Below are 16,389 nucleotides of genomic sequence, written 5' to 3'. Positions count from 1 at the left end.
CTCTCCGTACACCTCGTACATGCGCGGCTCCTCTCCGTACACCTCGTACATGCGCGGCTCCATTCTGTACGCCTCATACGCATGTGGCTCCTCTCCGTACACCTCATACACACGCGGCTCCATTCTGTACACCTCGTACACATCCAGCTCCGCTCCATACACACGCGGCTCCGCTCCGTACACCTTGTACACACGCGGCTCCGCTCCGTAAACCTCGTACACATGCGGCTCCGCTCCGTACACCTCGTACACATGCAGCTCCGCTCCCTACACCTCGTACACACGCGGCTCCGCTCCGTACACCTCGTACACACACAGCTCCGCTCCATACACCTCATACACACAGCTCTGCTACATCTACCCTGTAAACCCCTCCTGACGCCACACATACTTACCTCATCCGGTGCCATAACAACCAGCACAGCAGAGTCTGGCAGACACCAAGAGGCAAGGCTGAGCGCACAGGACCTGTGATGAGGTCACAAAAGGGGCAGAGTCAGGGGGTCACATGATCAGGGGTCTGGACAAAGGCTCCTGATCATGTGACCCCTGACTCCTCCCCTCATATGACCTCATCACAGGTCCTGTGTACAGAGAAGAGAACAGGCAAGCGATGCTGTGAGTGGCTGCGGGGGGGAGGTCTCAAGCTAGGGCGAGGTTGGGGTGCGTGGGGAGGCGAGGCGGCTTATCTCCCTGCAGTGCGGGAGGGTTGGAAACTATAACCGCCATGCCCGCAGAGGGCCGGCGGCAGGAACAACAGCCAGGCCAGTGGCTGCATCTGCTGGCAAGCGGCCAGATGAGCGGACGCTGCCGCCCGCGGCCCACATGACAGCGTCCCAGCGGGAAAATGCCCGGTTGGTTATATTACCAATCCGGGCCTGTTAGCAGGCCATGTGAAGTGTGACACATCATCAGACACATCCTGTTTCATTTATGAAGGAGGGACTCTGAAAGTTACAAAGCCTATTTTTATAGGGGCATCAGGCGTTATTAATATTCTTAAAGGGCCATCACCCGGTTATGCTTTGTTGTTCCCATTATTAAACAGTGGGTCTCCTATACTATTATTGCCTATGCAGTGAGTGGCTGGGTGGCCAAAAAATATGAAGCACCCCAATACTCCTTTGATGAGACATACAGGAGGGCCTCATGAAAAAATGTTCCCATTATAAGAAAGTGGGTCTCCCATAGTGTTTGCCTATGCATTGAAAGCAAGGCCTGCCTTGCTGCAAAGTTACACGCACCCCAAAAACCCTTTGAACTGACGTACTGGATGGCCACATGAAGCCAAAGTTCCCATTATTATTTATTTGGTACTGCCACACTGTTTGCCTATGCATTGAATGCAAGGCCCGCCTTTCCACAAAGTTACACGCACCTCAATAACCCTTTGAACCGACATAGTGGATGGCCACATGAAACCAAAATTCCCAATTATGCTTATTTTTTATTACTCCCATATAGTTTGCCCATGAAGTGAATGCAAAGCCTACTCTGGCACAAACTTGCGCGCACCCCAATATCACTTGGAACAGGGGTCCTGGATGGCCACATGAAACCAAAATTCCCATTATTAGAAAGTTTGAACTGCCACACTATTTGCCTATGCATTGAATGCAAGGCCCGCCTTGCCACAAAGTTGCCTGTACCCCAATAACCCTTTGAACCAACGTAATGGATGGTGACATGAAACCAAAGTTCCCATTATTAGAAATTTGGTACTCATATACTGTTTGCCTATGCATTGAATGCAAGGCACGCCTTGCCACAAAGTTGCATGCACTCCAATAACACTTGGAACAGACATCCTTGATGGACACATGAAATCAAAGTTCCCATTATTATGAATTTTGTACTCACATACAGTTTGCCCATGAAGTGAATGCAAGGCCTGCCCTGCCCCAAAGTTATACGCACCCCAATAACCCTTTGAACCAATATACTGGATGGCCACATGAAAGCAAAGTTTCATTATTACAAATTTTGTAGTCACATGCTCTTTGCCTATGCATTGAATGCAAGGCGCGCCTTGCCACAAAGTTACACGCAAACCAATAACACTTGGAACAGACGTCCTGGATGGCTGAAGTACCTGCAGTGCAGAATCTCAGTGTTGAGGATGAAGACCAAAAAGTTGAGAATTGCATTGTTGAAGCAGCTAACCAACACCTACATTTCTCATGATTATGAACTGGGTCTCCCATACTGTTTGGCTATGCAGTGAATGCAAGGCCTGCCCCAAATTTGCACGCACCCTAATCCCCCTTGGAAGAAACGTGGAGGACGGCCTCATAAAAAATTTTTCCCATTACAAAGGAGCCGGTCTCCTATACTTGTAATGCCCATACACTAAGTGTATGGGCTGACAAACATATTCCCCTGGGGGGGTAGACATCAACATAATGTGTAAACATTTGTTTTTACTGGCATCAAAAACACCCTTGAAAACAATAACGTGGCTGTTGCATCTTGGACCATGATCACCATGGTGATCTAGTGGTGCTGGATGATGAGGACAAGGAGAAGAAGGAGGACAACAACAGCAAATAGGCAAAATGAGGAAGCATATACCCATGTGTGGCGGTGAAGAGGTGCATGGTAATGGTAAGACACTGGATTACAGTTTGTTTTTTCTGCTATCATTCGGTGGGGTACAGAAGTCTGGACCAATCCAGCACTTGTTCATTTTACAAGTGTCAGCATGTCAGCATTTTTAGTTGACAGGTGGATGCACTCATCAGTTAGAATTACACTAGTGGCACTAATTACCCCCTCTGACAAAACGCTAGCAGCAGCGCAGACCAGGACCTCCAAGTCATACAGAGCCAGTTCATGCCATGTGTCCAGCTTGGATATCCAATAATTATAAGGCACAAAGGAATCATACAGGACATTGGTACAGTCAGCAAGGTACTCCCTCAGCATCTTCCAAAACGTTGCACTCCTTGTGAGAGTACCCCGCGCCTCAGGGCCTGTGCTTTGGGAGGGTCTGAGAAAACTCTCCCAGAACTTTGCCAGTGTTACCCAGCCTCTGCTGGATTGGAGTTGTGTCTCTCTCACCTGTACTCCCTGGTTGTCCAATGAACTGTGACCTCTGCCACCAGCGTTTTCAGATGGGCATTTTTTAATAATTCCGCAACAAGAGCCCTCTGATACTGCACCATTTTAGTAGATCTGTTTTAACAAAATCCAACATAACAGTGAACATAATACTTTTTCCTGTGCTGGAAAAAGAATGTTCATGAGGACATAACACAAGGACAACTCCTTTAAAACAATATATAAACCTATATAGAAATAAGGAGTATAAACGCCCAAACAATCAATGAAAAAAGTCAGTTTTATAGTGTCAAAATGATTTGCTCTTTATTAATACAGGTGCAAAACGTATATTAAAAATACAATCATATGATCAGATACCAGGGATGACACAAAAGAAAGGGGAGTAGGATGGCTGCACATACATAGTAAATGCAATGGTACAAAATTGTATTAAAAACCCCCAAAGCGGTTCAAAAATTCATCACAATGCAATATAATCCCACCCTTAACAGTCCATTATTTTAACCAAAGTGTAATCCATGCTAAGGGACCTAGGGGATCAAGCAAAACCTTCCATTAAAGTGCTATGTGCAAGAAGGTATGGGGGAAAATTGAAAAAATGACCATGCGTACCCATGTGGAAAATGCATATGCAGCGTATCCAATCCCCAAAGTCCCTATGCACGTTTCGCGCTGGGCTTCCAGTGAAGGACAGAAGTTTACTGTCAAAACTTAGACCCCAATCACGAAGTTCATTCTGTACATTGCCATCTCTGTGAATGTGGTCCAAAAATGTTCCCACTTGGTTTTCTCTCTGTTCTGGTAATAGTCAAGTGTGATTTGCTAGCTCGTTCATTACAGAATAATCAGCTCTCATTCTGTCAGTTAAACCTGATAAATTGCAGAATAATAGGCCCTGTTGGTATTTTTCCTGGACATAGTGCTTTTTTGGGATTGTGTATGAGAGCAGCCTGTTTCAGGTCTGTGATCTGCTTGTTATATTGATTTTTGTAATAATCAATAAAACTGATTTCACAGCCATCTGACTGCTTGAAAGTAGACTCTGGAGTGAAATCCCAGTTAATATCATCAATACGATATGTACGATTGTTGTATTTGGTAAGAACTATTTGTACAATGAGTACTTTACTGCAAGCATCATAGAAGACATGTGATCCAATTTTTGAGTGCAAATTGTACATTACATCCAGAGCAGTTTCACTTCTAAGGACTTTGTGGTTCACATCAATGCACAACATGATACTAGTCTCATACTGCAAAATTGAGGTGGCAAATCCTTGCCACACAGATAGGTTGTGTGTGTTCTGACTTATGTAACATCATTTGGGTGATAATAATTCAGACCTTCTTATTCATGATCTTCAAAAGTCTTCGGAATATAATCTTGCAAAAGCAAAAGCAGGCTGGTGAAGTTGGTGATATCTCATTTGTCAAAGTAATTGTAATCTTTACTATTTCTCTGATGCCTGTGCGGCTAACCACCTCATTGATCTTATTTAGTTTCTTTGGCAAGAAAAGAGCAGCTCCATCAAAACCACATGCTTTCCCTATTAATTCATCATGCTGGTAAAGAAGAGCTGACCTCAGGGATCTAGATTCCATCTGTGGACTGTAGTCATCATGGTACTGGGACAAGACCCACTGGGGTCTAGCAATCAATTTGACATTGTTTGTGCACAGCTGAATAGAATTACCAGAGAAAACAGATTTTGATTCTATGACATGTTGTATGGATTGTCTAGTGGAAACACCCATGTCATGGAAGGCACATGTACGACCAACACACACTCTAATTGACACATTTTGAAATCCAGCCAAAATGTCAAAATCTCTAGCTTCTGGTCTAGCAACTGCAGGCGCTCTTTTTGATGTCCTCATCCAACAAGTTCAGTATTGGCTTGTCAGAATCTGGCCCAGGAACACCTGGCTTGTGTGGTTGCGAGTCCTGGCCCTGTGATCTTCCATGTGCTCTTGCTCTGGCTCTTCCAATCATGATTTAATCTAGAAGCTTTTGCCTTCATAACCACTGACAGAGTACAACACCGCCCATGCGTTCATCATCTGCACATCAGAATTTCTATCTGCGCAGTAACTGCCTCAAGGCAGAAGATGATAATGATGGTGGTAGTAGTTGGTGCATTTGAGCCCCAGTCATGAAGCAGCTGTAAGAATTTGAAACAGAAGTCATTTTACTAAAGGTAATAGGGCAAATTATTATTTACAAACAGCAGTAAACTGATGTACAGGATTACACTCACGGTTGATGATTGCTGTATACCTGCAGACAGGCAGAACTTAGTAACTTCTGGTTTTATTGAATGAATTTATTGAATCTGATTATCTCTTCATCAGCAATGTGCTCTGTTTCTGCCCTGAGGTAATTCTTCCTCCTAGAGGTGCAATGGTAGTCTTCCTCATATGAAGACTATTAACTCCCCTTTTAATGCCAGTCCCCTTTTTAAGCAAAGCCGTCAGGGAGAAAGTAGGTAATTCTTTCACCTACAAAATGACTTTCACTTCTCAAGATGTCCGACCACCAACTGCTACTTCAAATTTAAAACTCTCCCCCAGGACTTGGCTCCTCCCTCTTCTATGTGAACGTTGAGATGCAGTCATGGGCTGGCTGCCCTGAGACGTTTTTCCAGAAATTTTTGCATATTAAAACAGAGCTGGGTCACCTGATCAAGCCAGGGAGGAGAAGATTATCTCTTTTGGTGCTGCCTATAAGCAGGTCTCACAATGTATTTAAAATGCACAGTCCAGATAAAAATTCACAACATTTATATGAAGACACACTATATATACCATATCCCATAGAAATGGCCACTGTGTGGGATACCACAGCAGCGCACAGCAAAAACAGTTGAAAGGAGGCCTGAAATACTACAATTTGTATCCCACAGATAGATGAGGCGTGTGATGGAGATACCACACTGTAAAATATGTGGCCTGTATTTTTATTTTTTTTACAGGAAAATAGTGTCAATAACTAGGGTAACACATAGCAAAAACAGTTGAATGGAGGCCTGAAATGGCACAATTTTTAGCCCACAGATAGATGAGGTGTGTGACAGAGATACCACACTGTAAATATGTGGCCTGTATTTTTTTAACAGCAAAATAGTGTCACTAACTAGGGTAGCACAAAGCAAAAACATGTGAATGTAGGCCTGAAATGCCACAATTTTTAGCGCACAGATAGATGAGGAGTCTGACGGAGATAACACACTGTTCAATATGTTGCCTGTGTTTTCATTTTTTCAACAAAATAGTGTCAATAACTAGGGTAACACATAGCAAAAACAGTTGAATGGAGGCCTGAAATACTACAATTTGTATCCCACAGATAGATGAGGCGTGTGATGGAGATACCACACTGTAAGATATGTGTTCCTGTGTTTTTATTTTTTACAGCAAAATAGTGTCACTAACTAGGGTAGCACAAATCAAAAACAATTCAATGTATGCCTGAAATGCCACAATTTTTAGCCCACAGATAGCTGAGTTGTGTGACGGAGATACCATACTGTAAAATATGTGGCCTGTATTTTTATTTTTTTTACAGGAAAAAAGTGTCAATAACTAGGGTAACACATAGCAAAAACAGTTGAATGGAGGCCTGAAATGGCACAATTTTTAGCCCACAGATAGATGAGGTGTGTGACAGAGATACCACACTGTAAATATGTGGCCTGTATTTTTTTAACAGCAAAATAGTGTCACTAACTAGGGTAGCACAAAGCAAAAACATGTGAATGTAGGCCTGAAATGCCACAATTTTTAGCGCACAGATAGATGAGATAACACACTGTTCAATATGTTGCCTGTGTTTTCATTTTTTCAACAAAATAGTGTCAAGAACCAGGGTAACACATAGCAAAAACAGTTGAATGGAGGCCTGAAATGCCACAATTTTTAGCCCACACATAGCTGAGTTGTGTGACGGAGATACCATACTGTAAAATATGTGGCCTGTACTTTTTTTTACAGCAAAATAGTGTCACTAACTAGGGTAGCACACAGCAAAAACAGTTCAATGTAGGCCTGAAATGCCACAATTTTTAGCCCAAAGATAAGAGGCGTGTGACGGATATACCACACCATAAAATATGTGGCCTGTATTTTTATTTTTTTACAGCAAAATGGTGTCAAGAACTAGAGTAACACACAACAAAAAAAGTTGAATGGAGGCCTCAAATGCCACAATTTGTAGCTCACAGATAGATGAGGCTTGTGACGGAGATACTACACTTTCAAATATCTGGCCTGTATTTTTTTTACAGCAAAATAGGGTCACTAACTAGGGTAGCACGCAGCAGAAACAGTTCAATGTAGCCCTGAAATGCCACAATTTGTAGCCCACAGATAGATGAGGCATGTGATGGAGATACCACACTGTAAAATATGTGTCTTGTATTTTAATTTTTTTACAGCAAAATAGTGTCAAGAACTAGGGTAACACACAACAAAAACACTTGAATGGAGGCCTCAAATGCCACAATTTGTAGCCCACAGAGAGATGAGGCTTGTGATGGAGATACTACACTTTCAAATATCTGGCCTGTATTTTTTTTCTTTTTGGCCAGTAAAATCATATCAAAAAGTAGGCTATGGCACAAAAAAAACAACAATGGAGGCCTGAAATGGCACAATTTTGACCTCAATGATATGCGATCTGTGTGGCGGACCAAATCCGGTGGAAAATATCTGCCTTGTAGCTAAATATTTTTGGCAGCTAAATGGTGTCAAGGAATTGTATAAGACGCTCCAAAAATTTTTTACAGTGCCACAAAAATGGCAGCATTTTCTGCGTACTCAGATGTACGGATAGGATGGGATAGGATATGCTAGGATGGGCAAACCCATTTAAAATAGCTGGATTTTCATGCTGTACTATGAAAAGGATCTGGCTGTATTCTTCAGTGTCAATAAGCAAATGGAGAAAAAAAGTGTGCTCTGGATTGTTTTTGAATAAAATAATCAGGATTAAGATGCAAAAAAAATGATTCCTGGCAACTGATACCTGGGGTTCTGTATACATGGTCAATATATGTAATAGGCAGCAGCAGCAGCAGCAGACAGTAATGGAATGGACCCTCTCTATATATAGGCAATGCAGTATGCCACATGCAAGGCCTACTTGCTACTGATATCTTTATACCCACATACACTCCCTGCCTACTTAGGACTGCAATCTATATACCCTGTAATTAGGACTGTTGATATAGCTGGATTTGTGTATTCAATTATGGTATATCCACACTATCTTTGAATCCCCAAAATCTGACCCTATCTCGGCAGCAGCTCTCCCACGGGCATGCTCAATGGACCGAAAGGAGGATTTAGTCCCAGGAGTAGCTCGCTGCTGACCAGCATGCTTTGCTATAGCTGGACCAGAGATGGCAGCAGCAGCCAAACCCACAGTGCTAGTCTGAGCAGAGCGCTGGGATCCATGAGTCTGCTGAGCAGCCTCCACTGCGGCTGGAGAGCAATGGGAGACTGCTGAAGGCAAGGCTCGGGATTCCTGCTGTGCAGTGACATGAACCCGACACCTAACATTACCCCTCCTCTCTGAGCCTCGCTACGCTCAAATGCTGCAATGAAAAGCGGAGCATGGATGTTCTCCACTGGTTCCCAGGTCCGATCCTCTGGACGATGTCCCTTCCAGGCCACCAATTAAAACTTTTTTTTCCACGTACCACCCTGCATCCCACAATGGCATTAACCTCACACTCGTCCGAGGAGAGGTATGATGTCCTGACAGATGACTCGGAGAACCGGGACATGTGGACAGGCTTAAGGAGGGACACGTGGAAGGTGTCAGTGATAGCCAAGTGTGGCGGAAGGGCCAGATGGTAGACCACAGGGTTGATCTGCTCAAGGACCTTGAAGGGGCCAATGTAGCGAGGTGCAAACTTAGTGGACTTGACCCGCAGCCTGATGGTACGGGCGGAGAGCCACACTAAGTTGCCAGGAGCAAAGGTCAGAGTGGGGCGCCGCTGCATGTCGGCAGAGATCCTCATTCTCTCCTTGGAGGCCCGGATGGCATCCTGAATGCGGTCCCAAATATCACGTGCCTCCACTGCCAAGTCTGCCACCCTGGAATGGGTGGATGACACGGGCATAGAGACAGGGATGCATGGATGCTGGCTATAATTAAGGAGGAATGGGGGGGTCTGGCCAGTGGAATCGGCCACAGCATTGTTCAGAGCAAATTCCGCCCACAGTAGCAAGGATGCCCAGTCTTCCTGTCTGGCCGAGACAAAATGTCGTAGGTATGTGACCAGGGTCTGGTTGGCTCTATCTACCAACCTGTTCGTCTCGGGATGATAGGCCGAGGAGAGATTTAGCTCAATACTGAGCAGACTACAGAGCTCTCTCCAGAACCAAGACGCAAACTGGGGACCCTGGTCACTGACTATCTTGTCTGGCATGCAAGCAAAAGACATGCTTAACGAACAGTGCCGCCAGGCCCCGTGCAGAAGGTAGCCGCTAGAGTGGCACCAGGTGCACCATCTTGGAGAAATGTTCGGTGACAACCCAGATAACCTTGCTGCCACTGGACTTGGCCAGACCCACCACAAAGTCCATGCCGACCATTTCCCAGGGCCTACCTGCCACAGGCAGGGGGTAAAGTAACCCAGCAGGCCTTTGCCAAGAAGACCTGTTCTGGGCACAGGAGACGCATGCCCGAATGTAGTCTCCAACGTCCCAGGCCATATGCGGCCACCAATATGTTCTCGCCAAGAATTCAGTTGTTCACTTCATCCCAAAGTGACCGCCCACCCTGGACCCGTGAACCCAAGAGAGTACCTCCGGTCGCAGATGGGCGGGGACAAAAGTCTTTTCCGGGGGCACCGACTCAAGAGCGACCGTAGCCACAGTCCTCAAGCTCTCGGGTGGGACGATCAGCCAAGGCTCAGTCTCCTCCTCCAATGACACCACAGAGCGAGAGAGAGCATCGGCCCAGATGTTCCTCTCACCAGACAGATAATGAAGGGTGAAATTTAAGCGAGAGAAAAATAGTGACCATCTGGCCTGGCGAGAATTTAGCTGCTGGGCCATTTGCAGGTATACCAGGTTTTTGTGGTTGGTGAATACCTGGAAGAGAAACCGTGCCCCCTCCAGGAGATGTCTCCACTCCGAGAAGGCCAATTTCATTGCCAGCAACTCCCTGTCCCCAATGGAATAGTTCCTCTCCGCCGGTGAAAAGGTCTTAGAGAAGAAAAAACTTGGATGCTTCCAACCTTGAGCCTCCTTCTGATTAATGACTGCTCCAGCACCGACGGAAGAGGTATCCACTTCCAGGATAAAGGGTTTATCCACATCGGGATGGTGGGGGATGGAAGCGCCAGCAAAATGAGTCTTGATGGAGGAGAAGGCCTTGGAGATCTGTTCCAACCACACTCTGGGGTTGGCTCCCTTCTTGATGAGGGCGACCAAGGGAGCCACCAAGGTGGAGAATTGGGGAATGAACTGGAGGTAGTAGTTAACGAACCCCAAAAAGTGCTGCACCGCTTTAAGGAAGTGGGGTTCCTGCCAGTCCATTACCGCCTGCAATTTGGCAGGATCCATAGCCATACCCTGGGCTGAGATGATATAGCCCATGAAAGGCAAGGACTCCTGCTTGAACAGGCACTACTCCACCTTGGTGTAGAGCGAGTTGAAGACCTTGTAAACCTCTCTCTGGTGGGAGTCCTTATCTAGAGAGAAAATAAGGATGTCATCCAGGTAGTCGTGGAAGATTTCTGGGGCTTTACAGAGGCCGAAGGGCATGACCAGGTACTCATAGTGGCCATCTCTGGTGTTAACAGCCGTCTTCCATTCGTCCCCATTATGGATACGTATCAGGTTATAGGCCCCCCACAGATCTAGCTTGGAGAAAATCCTCGCTCCTTGCAACCTATCAAACCTATCAAACAGTTCTGATATCAGAGGCAGAGGGTACTTGTTCTTAATGGTTATAGCGTTAAGACCCCTGTAGTTAATACAAAGACGCAGCTCTCCACTCTTCTTCTGCACGAAGAAGAATCCGGCCCCCGCTGGTGACACCGACTTCCTAATGAACCCTCTTGCCAGATTCTCTCTGATATATTGTGACATGACCTCTGTCCCCGGGAGAGACAGGGGGTAGACTCGACCCCGGAAAGGCTCAGCACCAGGCAAGAGGTCAATAGGACAGTCATAGGGGCAATGCGGCGGAAGAGTCTCTGCCGCCTTTTTGGTGAACACGTCTGTGTACTGCTGATAGTGCTTAGGGAGCGAGGAAAGGTCTGCGGGGACCACAGTGGAGGCAACCTGTACACCCTCCCTCAGACATCTACCCTCACAGGACTTACTCCAACCAAGAATTTTCCTCGAGGACCACTCTATATGAGGATAGTGGCAACGCAGCCAGGGAACCCCTAAGAAACCTGATTGATACCCTCGGGCATAAAAAGGAGAGTCAATGTCTCATGGTGGGACGGAGACAGCAAGAGCCTTAATGGAGCAGTCTGATGGGTGATTTGTGAGGGTAGTGTCGAGCCATTCACCACTCTGATGGTAACAGGATGAGGTAGAAAAAAACCAATGGGATTGCGTGCCGTTGAGCGAAGGCTGAAGACATAAAATTGCCCTCCGCTCAGGAGTCCACGCAAACCTCTACCACCAAAGTGGAGGGACCAAACTCTAGCATCCCCTTAAAGGACAGCTTGGAGGAGAAAGTTCCAGTGTCTAGTAGGCCTCCTCCGATTACCACTAGACCCGGGCGTTTCCCGACCGCTGTTGGCACCTATTAGCCAGGTGACCAGGCTGTCGACATAGGAAACATAGTATGGGGGTGCACACTGAGTGGGACTTGGAGCCGGTGCGAGACACCTCCATGGCCTCAGGAGGCTCGTTTGCCCAGTCGGAAGGTTCCAGAGGTTTAGAGAAGGTTGGGGCCAAACCTTGGTCTGGACTGGGAGCACTCCAACCCTCCCTCCATGAAACGGAGATCTATGCGAGTGGAGATGGTGATAAGCTCCTCCAGAGTAACGGGAACCTCCCTGGTGGCCAGAGCATCCTTGACTTGTTCTGCCTAACCTCTCCAGAACACTGGTATAAGCAACTTGTTCGGGCATTCCAGCTTGGAAGCCAGTGTCCGGAACCGGATGGCATAATGGCTGACTGTGGAGGGTCCCTGCGCCAGAGCCAACAACAGGAGTGCTGTATCGTGTGTGACCCATTGCCCCAGAGAGACCTGTTTCAGAGAGACCAGGAACTGGGAGGCACTCTGTACCACGGGGTCATCACGCTCCCACAGTGGAGTGGCCCACTTCAGAGCCCTGCCCGACAAGAGGGAGATAATAAATCCAACCTTAGCCTGCTCTGAGGGGAATCGCGTAGCCAGAAGCTCAAGCTGAATAGACTACTGGCTAACGAAACCCTTGCAGGAAGCGCCAAAGCGCCATCTCTAGTGTTGAGCGATACCTTCCGATATCGGGAAATATCGGATGGGATTGGATCGGACCGATACCCCCAAAAAAATGGGGATCGCCGCTACCGGAAACCCATGTAAGTCAATGGGGCACAAATATCGGAATGAAAATAAACCCTTTATTTACTTGCACATCCTGTTCGGGAGGGGGGAAGAGTGTGGGCGGTGCGTGGGTGGACACTGTGCGTGTCTGTGTGTGCGGGAGGGGTCTGTGCGGGCCTGCCGGGGGTCTGTGTGGGTTGCCTGGGGTCTATGCGGGCCTGCCGGGGGTTGTGTGTGTGTGCAGGCATTGTCCGATGGGACTACAAGTCCCATCGGGCTATGTCTGCTACAATGACAGTGATTGACACACTAGCCAATGATGGGACAGTAGTAGTCCCATCATCCGGCTAATGTGTTGAATGTAAAAAAAGAAAAAAAAACATACATACTACATAGATTCTACATATATACTACATTCATACAACATACATACATACATACATACATACTACATATATACTACATTCATACAACATACATACATACTACATACATACTACATATATACTACATACATACTACATACATACTTCATATATACTACATTCATGCAACATACATACATACATACTACATACATACTACATATATACTACATTCATACAACATACATACTACATACTTCATATATACTACATTCATACAACATACATACATACTACATACATACTACATATATACTACATTCCTACAACATACATACATACTACATACTACATACATACTTCATATATACTACATTCATACAACATACATACTACATACTACATACTTCATATATACTACATTCATACAACATACATACATACATACTACATACATACTACATTTATACTACATTCATACAACATACATACATACTACATACATACTTCATATATACTGCATTCATACAACATACATACATACATACTGCATACATACTTAATATATACTACATTCATAAACATACATACTACATACATACATACTTCATACTACATACATACTACATATATACTACATTCATACAACATACATGCATAGTACATACTGCATACATACTACAGACATACAACATACATAAAACCTGCTACAGACATAAAACATACATACTACATACAATACATTCATACAATACATACATATAGACATACAGTACATATAACAGAGTACATACTCACCATCACTTGTCACTTTGATCCCCGAAGTCAGTGTTATCTGTAAAAAATATTAAAATAACAAACAACCAATAAACTCCCTGATCCGCAGAAATCCACGAGTGTCCCACGACGATCTCCCGTGGAGAACAGCAGCATCAGCTGATGCGACCGCTCTCTAGGGGCACCAGGAATACAATGACGGGAGGTAGGTATCCTTCCGCACTGTATTCCTCCGCCACTGTAAAAAAATAGTCCCTAGTCTCACTTTTGGCATTGCTGTGTGAGAAAGTTCCCATGCAGCTTTGGCCATAAAGTGAGACCAGTGAACTGTAGTAACCTCTCAGTGATGCACTGCAGGAGATCGTCGTGGGACACTCGTGGATTTCTGCGGATCAAGGAGTATATTGGTTGTTTGTTATTTTAATATTTTTTACAGTGAGATGACACTGGCTTTGGGGATCAAAGTGACAAGTGATGGTGAGTATGTACTCTATGTTATATGTACTGTATGTCTATATGTATGTATTGTATGAATGTATGAATGTATTGTACGTAGTATGTATGTAGTATGTATGTAGCATATTGTATGTATGTATGTATGTATGTAGTGAGTATGTTGTATGTATGTTGTATGTATGTTGTATGAATGTAGTATTTATGTAGTATGTATGTAGTATGTATGTTGTATGAATGTAGTATATATGTAGTATGTATGTAGTATGCAGTATGAATGTAGTATATATGTAGTATGTATGTAGTATGCAGTATGTATGTGTGTTGTATGAATGTAGTATATATGTAGTATGTATGTATGTATGTTGCATGAATGTAGTATATATGTAGTATGTATGTATGTTGTATGTATGTAGTATGTATGTATGTTGTATGAATGTAGTATGTATGTATTATGTTGTATGTATGTTGTATGAATGTAGTATATATTTAGTATGTAGTATGTATGTCGTATGAATGTAGTATATATTTAGTATGTATGTATGTTGTATAAATGTAGTATATATGTAGTATGTATGTATGTATTATGTAGTATTTATGTATGTTGTATGAATGTAGTATATATTTAGTATGTAGTATGTATGTATGTTGTATGAATGTAGTATATATGTAGTATGTATGTATGTTGTATGAATGTAGTATATATGTAGTATGTATGTAGTATGAATGTAGTATATATTTAGTATGTAGTATGCATGTATGAATGTAGTGTATATGTAGTATGTATGTAGTATGAATGTAGTATATATGTAGTATGTATGTATTATGTAGTATGTATGTATGTTGTATGAATGTAGTATGTATATAGTATGTAGTATGTATGTATGTATGTTGTATGAATGTTGTATATATGTAGTATGTATGTAGTATTTTTTTTTCACATTCAACACATTAGCCTGATGATGGGACTACTACTGTCCCATCATTGGCTAATGTGTCAATCACTGTCATTGTAGCAGGCATAGCCCGATGGGACTTGTAGTCCCATCGGACGGTGACTGCACACACACACAACCCCCGGCAGGCCCGTACAGACCCCAGGCAGGCCCGTACAGACCCCAGGCAGGCCAGCACAGACCCCAGGCAGGACAGCACAGACCCCCGGCAGGCCCGTACCGACCCCCGGCAGCCCGCACAGACCCCTGGCAGGTCCGCACAGACCCCTGGCAGGCCCGCACAGACCCCCGGCAGGCCCGCACAGACCCCCGGCAGGCCCGCACAGACCCCCGGCAGGCCCGCATAAACCCCCGGCAGCCCGCACAGACCCCTGGCAGGCCCGCACAGACCCCCGGCAGCCCGCGCAGTCCCCCGGCAGGCCCGCGCAGTCCCCCGGCAGGCCCGCACAGAACCCCGGCAGGCCCGCACAGACCCCCGGCAGGCCCGCACAGACCGCGCATCATGATGACATCATTTCAGCAGCCAATCACAGCCATGCCATTAGTTAACATGGCTAACACAACTGGCTCATTGCATTATGGGAACTTCCGATTCCGGTATTCGATATTGTAAAAATATCGGTACTCGGTATCGGAACTCAGATACAGCGAATATCAGCCGATACCCGATATTTGCAGTATCGGAATGCTCAACACAAGCCATCACCCGAGAACTTTTCGGGCAGCGGGAGATGGGACAATGTCGGGGCAGGAATGAACGTGGAGGCACAGGAGGCAGTCTCTGCGGCTGTCTGAACAGCGACTGCAATTACATCCGCAGCTGAGGTTGACCGATCTAGAGCAGCCAACCTGCCCTACAGCTGATGGATATCTCTCTGCAGAGGCTGATCGTCCATCATTGCTTGCCAGACCCTATGACCATTAGGATACTTAGAGAAAAACCCTGAAGTGGACCCTCTGGGTCGTGGCTCCAGAGCCCCCGAGGGTGAGCAGACCAGGTGAAGACCACTCCCTATACAGAGAGCATTAGGGGCAGACCCAGGGCGGATGGAACCACAATGGCCAGAGACAAAGGGCCGACTAGGGCGACACAGGCAGGATAAAGAAGAGAGCCGAGGTGAGGTAAGAGAGTAGATATGAGCCAGGGAATACTGGAAACCAAGGAGTAGGGAAGACAGATGATACCAGGAGGACCTGGGGCTGGCAGAGGCGAGATGCCGAAAGAGAGACAAATAAGGTAACAATTAGAGGAACCAGCTAAGAGGACACAGAA

At 45.4% G+C, this 16,389-nt stretch overlaps 1 protein-coding gene and 1 pseudogene across 1 annotated transcript in view; one reads left to right on the top strand and one right to left on the bottom strand.

The window, feature by feature from the left end:
• NOX3 (NADPH oxidase 3) overlaps nucleotides 1-16,389 on the top strand; it is a 635,497-nt gene that overhangs the window by 397,807 nt on the left and 221,301 nt on the right. The gene's annotated exons all lie outside the window — the stretch shown is intronic.
• LOC141098170 (piwi-like protein 1 pseudogene) lies at nucleotides 3,602-5,056 on the bottom strand (annotated as a pseudogene).

The sequence above is a fragment of the Dendrobates tinctorius genome, unplaced genomic scaffold (genome assembly GCF_039654945.1).
Source record: "Dendrobates tinctorius isolate UK_male_01 unplaced genomic scaffold, ASM3965494v1 ptg000087l, whole genome shotgun sequence".
Classification (NCBI taxonomy): Eukaryota; Metazoa; Chordata; class Amphibia; order Anura; family Dendrobatidae; genus Dendrobates; species Dendrobates tinctorius.
This window is presented reverse-complemented; position numbering and strand designations above follow the sequence as displayed.